This window comes from Egretta garzetta, unplaced genomic scaffold (genome assembly GCF_000687185.1).
Source record: "Egretta garzetta isolate BGI_Z169 unplaced genomic scaffold, ASM68718v1 scaffold553, whole genome shotgun sequence".
NCBI classification, from domain to species: Eukaryota; Metazoa; Chordata; class Aves; order Pelecaniformes; family Ardeidae; genus Egretta; species Egretta garzetta.
The window spans coordinates 2,475,365-2,486,315 of record NW_009259328.1 but is presented as its reverse complement, the minus strand read 5'-3'; the positions used below and the strand labels follow the sequence as shown (position 1 = coordinate 2,486,315).

Below are 10,951 nucleotides of genomic sequence, written 5' to 3'. Positions count from 1 at the left end.
GATATAAGGAAGAAATTCTTTACAATGAGGGTGGTGAAACACTGGAACAGGTTGCCCAGAGAGGTAGTGGAGGCCCCATCCCTGGAAGCATTCAAGGCCAGGTTGGACGGGGCTCTGAGCAACCTGATCTAGTTAGCGGTGTCCCTGCTCCTGCAGGGGGGTTGGACTAGATGACCTCTAGGGGTCCCTTCCAACCCCAAACATTCTATGATTCTATGATTCCTGTGTTCCTCAGGAGACACTGTGGTATTTGGCAGTCTACCTATGCAGAGGTTCCATTGCTTCTCAGAAAACATGCAGTAAGGATCTTTCATAGTCAATATTGATAATTTCTTTTTTTTCCAGTTCTGTTCCTGTAATTAGTAAGGAAAGCTTTTTACTAGATGAATTTGTGACATTGCAATTAGTTTCCAGTGATGCTTTCTTCCCTGGATGTAAGTTCGCTTTTTAGATGTATTTTTAAGAATTTTGACATTCTTACATTTGCTACTTATTACAGCCAAAGTCACTGGAAATCTGTGCCATCTCACCACCTTCCCAGACCAACTAAACAGAGACATAGTAGTCAGGTGGTATAGAAATGCTCTGAAGTATAGATGATGGAGCAGTCTTCTGGGCTGCAGTTTCCATTTCTGATATATTGGTGTTTTGAAAGTTCATATTTAAGCTCATCCAATCATAGTCCTTCACAGTAGATTGAATTTATTATGTGCTCATTTCCAGGAAACATTTAAAATTGACTTCTAGACTTTTATCATGATCTTAAAAGTGGTTTTAGGCTATATACTTTAATTGGATTGAATAATTTCAATGAAAGAACACATTCAAAGCAGAAAACTTTTTTTATCACATTTTGGAAGCATTTTCAAAGGAAGGGACAGAATAGCAAGAGAGAAAGAAGGCAGGGGAAATGGAAAGAGACAAAATGGAGAAGGGGAGAGAGACACTTACTATCTTCATACAGCTGTGCTCTGTGAAATATTCAAGAGGCTCTTTTTACTCTGCATCCTAATGCATGGTGAAAAAAATAATCCAAGCCTTTAAAGCTGTCATAAAATAAAACCATCATTCTCCAACTAGTACTACCACAGAACTCATCTACTCAGATTATGAATATTTAATATTTTAAGGTATTAAATATATTAAATCTAACATAAAGTTTAAATCCAAATGAAGTGCTTGTGACACTGTCAACTAGATGTTTCAAACTTTTCCATTACTGTTCTTGAAAGCCATCACTTTCTCACAAAACATTGTAGTTTCCATTCCAACAGATGTCTTATAATAATTTCAGGTGGTTCTGGTGGCTTTCAGGAGAAACATACTTGTGCCTTTTCTGAGGTTCCTGCCATTAATTATTCAGTCTTAGATCTGAAGTTATTTGTGTGCTAGCTTTCACACTTAAAATGTTGCATGTATACTAAATGCAGGGTCTTTGAATAAGAAACCCAAATCAAAAGGAGAAAAATATGACAATGTCATCATAATGTTACGTGTATATTGCAACTTGCTGAGCTTGATAATACGTGACATCCATCTTATGCAGAAGTATTTTTAGTTAGCATCAAATGCTTCCAAAGGTGGAGTAAGAATTATGTAGAAGGCTGAATAAAGTTAATTTTCTAAACCTTTAAAGTATCATTCTAGACTCTGATCGTTAGGGCTTGGTTTAGTATCTTATTTTTCCAAAGTATTTTTGATTGCTAATTATGACAATTCTGAGTATTTCTATAATGTATATACCTGCACAGTTGCCAAGTCTTGCTAATTTTTGATCTTCGTATAACATTAATGAAGTTTTCAGATACCAGGGAATCAGTTCTTTTTTGGATCTTTACTATCCATTTATTAATTTGACTAAATGTCCTGGTGCTTTAAACTTTGAGACGGGGACACCTAATCTGTTTTTCCTAAATTGCTTGCTGAAGGAAGTAAACCTAATATTTTTCCTTTTCTTTTTTTTTTTTCTTAAATGAGAGTATGGTAGTTTTTTTCAGATAGTAATCACTCCTCTGAGCTCATAGTGACTCCTCACTTGTAGCAACTTCTGCACAATTCCTTTTGAAGTGAGGAGGCTGGTAGACTTAAAGAGTTATATAAGGGCATCGTCTTAGTCTCTGTTTTATTCATCCGTCCATTCCTTTTCCGTTCAACCATCTTGCTTACTTTTTGAATGCATCAACACATTGTCTGGTGCTGATATTGTTAGTTTGGAACCCTGTCAGGTAAGTGGTTTTATAGAATCACAAAATTGTACAGGTTGGAAGGGATCTTGGGAATTCTCTTGTCCAGCCTCTTGGTCAAAAAAGGATCAACACAGAACTCAGAACAGTTTTCTCAGTGCTTTGACTGGCTGCATCTTAAAAACCTCCAAGGACAGAGATCTCGCATGTCCTGGGGCAACATATTCCAATGCTTAATTGTCCTCATGATACGAGTCATTTATTAATTACTTTTTTCCTGTTTAATTTTGTTAGTGAATTATGCTTTTTTTTTTCGCTTAGCTTGTTATGTTTCTGTCATCTGCTCCTGATTAAAATACATTTTTATATCATCTGTCTTACTACTTAGCATGGGTTTGACTGCCTGCAATTATTCATGCACACAAAATGACTTGAAAATACTTCTGTATTAATAAGCTAAGTTAATAGCTGGACTATTTTTTTTCTTGAGTCTTTCTTTCCTTGTCAGCATCACTGGCCTCTTCATGAATGGGAGTGGCAGCTAATCAGCATACAGTATGTCATGCAGCCATGGGACAACTGATCAAACTTGCTCATGTCTTTGTAATATCAGTGCATGATGTGCTTCTGTTCTCTGTGCTGTATAAAAGAGCACTACTACTGCCCGCTCTGAAGATGAGGAAGGGTTAAATCAAAAGTGTCAAAAAGCAACCTGCAGTCTTGCATGGATATTAGAACATTTTACCATGCCCCAGCTTTGCATTTTTAAGTGTGATATCTTATATTTGCAAGCAAGTCACAAAGAAAAAAGCAAACTCCTTGTAAAAGAGAAACTAATATAATAATGACCAACAGATTTGGATCCTGGTTTAGGCAGTGGGTATTTGATGTGTAATAAATGCCATAAACTGCCCTTGTCCATATGCAGTATCTTTTACACTTCTTGGAAAATCAAGCTAAGACCCTTTCAGTCTTAATGTGAAGAGTTCGACCTAATGAACAAATATTGCAAAATCTGCTGAAGATTTCAACAGGTCTGCTAAAGGATATTATAGATAAGCATTGCCAAAAAGACAGCTTCCATCTTACAGAATATTCGTAACATATAATATTGCCATATGAATTTGTACCTCAAACCATTTTATTTGCTTTGCCACGGATTCTATGGCAACAGAATACATTATTAAATAATGGTTTGGTTACAAAAACCCACACAACAGAAAAAGTTTGTTCCTTACAAAATAGTAAACTGTATTCAGATTTACAGTGCATTCCAATTTGTTCTCTGAAATCTTTCCATAAAGAAATTTAGGTAACACTAATAAGTGCATTTCTGATATAATTTGTCTGGGTAACACTCATTTGAAAAAAATCTGGATAGCTGGAGGAAAATTGCTTTTGGTCTGGGAAACAGTTAGTAAACAAAAAGAAGATTAATGTCTGTTGTAAAACTGTAGGTCAGGTTTTGTCATTTTATGACTCAACACAAAGTCAGCATTTTCTGATATGAATTGTTAAAAGAACATTGTTGTGTACCTTCAAGATTTTTGTGTTATTTAGCATTAGAATATCGCACTGCTTGTATGACCACTAAGAACAAGACTCTTATATTTTTGAGGTCTTTTTGAATGAGTTCTCATTAGTATCATAAAGACTATACTTCTATTATTTTGCCAGAGCCAAATCCAAATAGTTCTTCCATGCTGTTTTGTACTTCTCCGTTAGCTGCTGGCAAATACGTGATGAGAAATCCTCACATTGTTTCAGGATCATCTGGAAGAGGGTCAAATTTCATGAGAGTCTGTTCTTCAAATTTTTCTGGAACTAATTTATTTATCACAGATAGGCTTCAATAATCACCATTCTGATTCTGACTTTGGAATCTTTTAATCCTTTTCTACTCTTTCTGTTGAGCTTCCTGAAGTTCAACATATCCTGGATATGTGTTAACTTTATACATATCTTAGACTGTGTTAACTTTATGCTGTCTCTCCTTTTGAGATACTTTTAAGACTACAACAGGAGGAGAGGCTAATAAAAATAGAGGGTGATAATGAAAGGTAAGGTCAGGAGTGTTGTCCTGACTCAACACAAGAACATGCAGAAAGCATCAACGCTCATAGGTATCAAGTGTCTACAAAACAATCTAGAGGAGTAGACCCAGAGCTAAGAGGCTGTGTGCCCTGTAAAAAGGTCTGGATGTTGCTCTAAAACAAATTTGCTTGGTTTTCCAGATCATAGTCAACTTTGAAAATGTCTTGCACATTTCTCATCAAGTTTTGACTTGAAAACACACTAAAAGACATTAATATGGTTCTCTTTATCACTCGCTACCCGTTTTCAGTCTGTAGGCACTCTCTTAACTGTAGCACAGGAAGCATTGCTGAAAGGTATTGCTGTGCTCACATCTGTTTAAGTGCTATATAAGAAAAAGTACTGATATAGCTACTCTCTGTACATAAACATGAATTGTCTAAGATGTTTAATTAAATAGTCCTGCAAGTCAAAAGCTAAAATAATGCGTTAATGATTACATGGTATCTCCTCATGAAACATTTATGACTTTTCTGCTAGTTTATCATTGGATAGCCTCATACTATGCAGTGCATCTCTGAAAAGGATACTGTTCGAATAAGAAACTAGTTTGCAGTGATGAACTGCAAATTATTAGACATGAACTTGCAAGCTTTCTTGGTGATGTAGTTATAAACATAAAATTATGAGGCACTTGGACTTTTTTTGCTTTTTACTTGTCACTGTCATTATTCATTCAAGTATTTCACTTTCTGCCATGACATTGTTGGAAAACTTAAAAACGCCTTAGCAAAGCAGAGAAGTTTCTTTTCTTAAAGGAGCAGTAGTACTGTTTTACCTACAATGAGTAAGCAGAATATTGGGTTGAATATGTGTGATGGTGTAATTTGTTATTTTACTCTTACACTATTGAATTTCTTTTTCCTGTGTATGTGCATAGTGTCTTAACCTGTAATGTTCTCCATAGTTCTTTTCTGCTTAATGGTTCTGATGGGAGCTTGTCTCATTCTCAATTTTATGTTTGGCAAACTTCATTAGATTCCATACAGACTCCCAGATTTCTCCTGGTTTGAGTGGGTTTTTTTAAGCTTTGCTTGTAAAATTTAGACAAGAGTCTTGTAAAGGCTGCTAAGTGCATTTTGTAGCTGTGATATGTATGAGAGTCTTAAGCTTGACTTAGTGAAATTCATTTTGTAACTGCCTTTGTCCTTCCCAATGCTGCACTGTTACTCGATTCTTAATTAGTTCCACTAATCAGTTTGATTTGCCGAGCTGAACACGGTGAAGGGCCATTTAAGTGTAAATTGTCCAGAAATTTTATGGAACTCTATATTAATTCTATGTGTTAAAAAACTAGAGATAAGAGAAAACAGTAAGGTAGAGCCTGTTTGACTGGGGCATCTTGACATAGACCTATTAACAATAATAGAAAAATGACTTGGTAAGTAGTTTTGACATCGTTAATCTGTGAATGTGATGGGCAGGAAACAATCGCTGAAAACCATAAGAACATTTATAATGAATAAATAAGATGGCCAATGACGTGTACTAAAGTATACTTAATTAGCATCCGTGTTTTAGTGAGGTTTAACTAAAGGTGTAGAGCCCTAGTTTTTTTCACTTTGTAGTGCTTCTGAAGACCTCCTGTCCCAGGTTGCAGTTCAAATAGGCCCGAATAGTTCAACACGAAACAGACCTCTGAGCTGTTGAGAGTTTATTCCAAAAAAATCAAACTTCTTGCTGTGCATTACCAGAAAAAAAAAAAAGTTACTTAACTATTGGTTACATTTTATTTTTTGGTTTTTTTTCTGTTGAGGAAACCCCCAGAATTTGTGTGAACAGTTTAAAATGCAGAATGTAAGCTGTTGGGCTCTGGCTGGCTGAGTGTAGCATCATCGCCCACTACTGGACCCTACACATAGGCATGCTCCCTCCTCCACCTGCATTTGCAGTGCTGGGGAGTGAAGGATGATTTATGGATGGTTCACTGTTCATCCCCCCCCGAAAACTTCATTATCCAGGCTGGAAACAATAGAGGGCATATTAACAGTAAATTATTTTTCACCTCACCACCCCACCCCCACCCCCCACCCCACTCATATTTCTTTATATTTTATGAATTATTTGTGTGGTTCTCAGAAAGTTGAGATGTTTTCAATTTTATGTAGCCGCTACTCAGAGCTTCAAGATTTGATGGCTTTTCCCCTTCGTTCCAAGCCTTAGATTTTTGCAAATCAACTGCCAAGGCCGTCACTGTCAGAATGTACCCCCATGGCAAAAGACTGACCCAACAGAGCTTCCCACCACAAAAAAGGTACGGAGGGCCAGCAGCTTCTGTGCCAGCCTGCATACACCTGCTTAAGCTGGCCTGTTTGTACATGAACCTCTTTTCTTATGCTAGGGAGGGCCATAGGTTGATTTTCTTTCTCTGCCCTCAGACAGGTCTCTGCTTGGCCCCTCTGTAGCTCCCTTGCTTCTCTTGCACTGTGCACCTGTATAAAACCTAGTTTATAACCCCAGAGTGGTGGGGTTTTCAGCTTACACACGGGTCTGTTCTGGTTCTGGGGTAGACTGCTGTGCATTCGGTTTGAATCCAGCTTTAGTGTCTTTGAAATAGTTTATCACACTGTTGGCAGAGCTGAATAGTTCTTATGTTTGTGACTGTGGATAATTTTGTGTTAATTGGGAGAGGATCCAATTTTATACCTCTCATAGCAGCGCATCTCTGTTGATGTCAGAATGCCTTCTGAATTACACTTGCACAAAAAGGACTGGCATATGGACCTAAAGTAAGGAAAATAATTGGAAAGATTATATTGATCTGGTTGAAAATACGAGCAGGAAGATAACTCAGTGTATCAAGACTAATGTGTGAAAGAGGTGGGAAAACTGCTAGGATTAGGATGTTCCTTTTCCTTGAGCTGATTGCCAGCAAGATGCTGCAAGGTATCCAGTGTGCTCGAAGACCCCAAATTGAGAGATGGACTTCTCATACTTCTCACCCATCATTTTCTCTGCACTCCTATAAGGAGTTAAGCCTTGCTTGCCAGCAGTTAAGACTCAGTCACTAGTCCTGGAGAAAATTTATTTCTCAATAGCAGTCTATATAAAGGTCTTAATGGATTCAATGAGGCAGAAAGAAAGGGTAAAAGGACAGAAGAAAAAAATAAGAGAAAGATGTGTGGAAGAAGAAAAAAAAAAAAAAAAAAAAAAAGAACTGGGGCCTATTGTAGGAGCCCAGGAAAAGGAACTAGACAGCAATGATTGTATCTCCTGAAGTGTCTTTTGTTTTAGCCTAAAGTAATAGCAAAGAATAGCCCTTCATGGCAAGGCTTTAACACTCTGTCCAAGACTGATCTCTGTATTCAAAGGGGGAAAGTAGAACATTCATGAGATGCATGCAGAGTTCCTGCTATCCGCCTCTGTGTGAGGTTTTAAAACAGCTACTGCGATACTTCTTTTCGCTCTCCAGTGCGCTGAGCATTTAAGGACACCTCGGATTTGTTAATAAAGGAGATTTTTGTGCCTCTCAGTGGTTTTCTCAAACTTCTGTTTGGCAGCTGGGGAAAGTATCAAATAGTAAACTTAAATCAGAATTGTATCTTTATGAGTTCATTCCTTCCCAGCTGTATCTTAACAGCAGAGATCCACTTTTATATGAATACTTAACTTAGACTGGATCTAAGCCCTGGTCCGCAGCCCAAGTAAGTCAAAAGTGTGTTTCAGTGCACTGAAGGACAGCTCTGGGCGCATGTTGTTTTTTTTTTTTGGGGGGGGGGGGGGGGGCAGAGGGTGGAAGGCCAGCTGTGGTATTTGCAGTGGTAATGCAGTGAAATTTGCTGAAAAATTAAAAGGTGAAGCCAAAAGGCACAGTTTAACATTTCTCTATAGGAGAAATGCATTGAATGGCTAAAGGTAACACATACAGATTTATTTTTTCCACTGATTTTACCAGGTCCATTATCAAAAATAAATACACTGACCCATTAAAAAAAAAAGTGAACAATGCCATACGTAAGAACATCAAACAGGAGCCAAAATATAAGTAGTTCTGTTTACTGTGATCATTGTTGATGCACATGTGTCAGGGCTAGGATGTTATTCCTTCAGGTGCATGACACACTGCTTGTGATTTCTAACTTGGTTTGAAGGTTTGAAGGTTTTATGAAGCTTTTTACAAAAATATTTGTGTGGTTGTCAATGTCCTAGTCTCTTTGTGTGTATAGCAGTAACTAAAGATACTGCTTTTATTGGATCCTAGTTTGCATATTTGGAACATTACTTGCACCTTTGCTTCAGCAAGAGCATACAAGTTATCTCCTTGGTCCCTCAACTCAAATACAGAAACGTGAGAGTTGGTATCCATTTATAGCACTGATACTCTTAGTGATGTTTCAATTTCATATTTCTTCAGCTGAAGTAGAATAGATATAATCCCCTATTCTCACACAGGCAGTTTGTCTCTGAAGCTTCAAGATTGGCTCGTTCTTAGCAATTTACAAAGCAGTTTATAGGTATCCATCCCCCTGGCACTGTATGCAAAGGTTAGTATTACATCAAATTCCTGCCAGTGGGAAGGCAGATTCTTCAGTATCTGCAGTCGGCATAGGCCAGATTTTTGGCTTTATCTACAATGTAAATATGTCTTTGTAGTAGAAGTTTTGTTTACAAGGCTGTTCTTGTGAGATTTACAAACTTCAATTCTGTATACCACCCCAGTGTCAATTAACATGGATTGAATCCAAAGTCAGTCTTAAGAATGGGAAAGCTTAATGAAATAAATTGCTACAAGAGCAACAAAGGCAGTTTCAGGCAGCTACTGGTGCTATGTTGGTAACTAAAACACATCCCTGAGAAGTAAGCTGGCTGCCATGTACCCGCTATTCACTTCTGCTGCTCAGCAATTGAAAAAATTTGTGTGGTTAAAAAAGAAAAGAACTGCAAAACATCCTGTATAAGCTTGATGTATCATATGTAGAAAGTGTAAGGCAGTGCCTTACAGTCTGACACAAAGAATTAACTGTAATAACTTCTTTGAGTTATTTCTTGTGGTCATAAAATGTGTTCATTGCTATCTGAGATAACTAACCATAGTTCAGGTCAGTACGTGTTTTTGTGGTTCATTTTGTATGTCACTTGTTCCTGGAGTGCCTTACTGAGGTTAGAATCTCAGTGTACCAAGTCTTGGATGAACACAGTGAGATGCCTCTCTTCCCTGAAGAGCTTACCTTTATATCCGCATAACAGACAGAGATCGCTGTTGAACTGAAGGGATGATGGCAGAGCAGAGAGATCAAAGCATTTGCCTAAGATAGAAAAATAAATTTGTGGCAGTAACATACTTTTTCAGTCACACCGTCTTGCAGCCCAGTGTCTTTACTGTGTGATTTCCTTCATTTTTCCTATGCATCGTGTCACCTCTTCTCAGACTGAAACACAGCTCATAACCACAATTAAATTACAGCATGCTGTCAGATCAGTGTCCTACAAGTCAGCCTTGAGGTGATTTAGGGGCTAGATTCAGAGGCTATTTAGTAGGGAAGCTACAGTGCAATAAGCCTTGAAGTAAAATAAAGGTGTGACTAACTGCATTATAATAGATATAGTAGCTATAGGGAATGGAAATATGGAGAATTAGGGTCTGGACGATAAGGATGCTTGTTAATTTAGGTGGTAAGGCTATTTATTATATTTCTGTTATAATTATTATACTTAATACACAAGTACTATTGCAGATGCTTTATGGTGAATACATCTCTCAGCTGTCACCATGGTGATAAGGGCCAGTATTCCTCAGTGGATGATAGAAATTTGTCTATTGTCCTGTGGGTAGGCAAACACACACCTTTTTCAATAATAAATGATAAGCTCTTTGTTATCCTATAAATGTTCTGAACCTCCCAATAGAATCATAGAATGGCTTCAGTTGGAAGGGGCCTTTAAAGGTCACCTAGTCTAATACACAAGACATTTTGATGATAACAAAAATTATAAAAAGAAAGAAGAGGTATGAGTGTCATAGGGATGCCTTTTTTGCCTGCTTGTTTACAAATCACTTTTTTCCCAGCATTTACTGCACAAGATTAAATAATGCTGTGGTACTCTCAGAAGACTGTGCAGAATTGACTGATACGTTAGTGGCCACCTCTAAATGACTTATCTGCTTGAGTGCTTGGAAGATTGATAGGCTACATGTCAAAAACAGGATCATGTGTGACTAGTTTTGTTGCAAAGTTCTAGGGAGATTCCTAATTCTTATTGTATTGATGTTTCACAGTTTTAATATTTGCAACTATTTAACATTTCTAATGTAGTCATGTATTTATTTGATGACTTCTTATACGCTGGCTGCAGTGCCAGTGTGGATTTAAGATCTTACAAATTTGGCGGTGACAGGAAAATCATCTCCTGTCCTGTTCTGAGCCTTGCATCTTCATTTGCTTTACAGGTTAAACATTTTTAGAATAGTCAGAACCTACTGACTGGTGCCTTCAGTGAGAGCTGGAAGGCATGTCTAGAGTAGCTAAGCAATCAAATTCATTTAGCGCCTTATTGGTCCCCCATTTCTGCCTGTGTAATTTCAGTAATAAAACTGGAAATTCGGGTGCTAGTATGGGATAAATCTGACCTGCTGTAAATTATTTTCATGGAAATGGGATTGTCCTATATCAGAATAGTCATCCCATGTTAAATGTTTTTTAAGCAAAATTCTGGTTTCTCTGCTTATATGTAAC

At 37.4% G+C, this 10,951-nt stretch overlaps 1 protein-coding gene across 1 annotated transcript in view; it reads left to right on the top strand.

Moving 5' to 3' along the window:
* The window catches only part of SLC6A11 (solute carrier family 6 member 11), a 106,689-nt gene that overhangs the window by 33,064 nt on the left and 62,674 nt on the right, over positions 1-10,951 (top strand). The window lies entirely within an intron of this gene.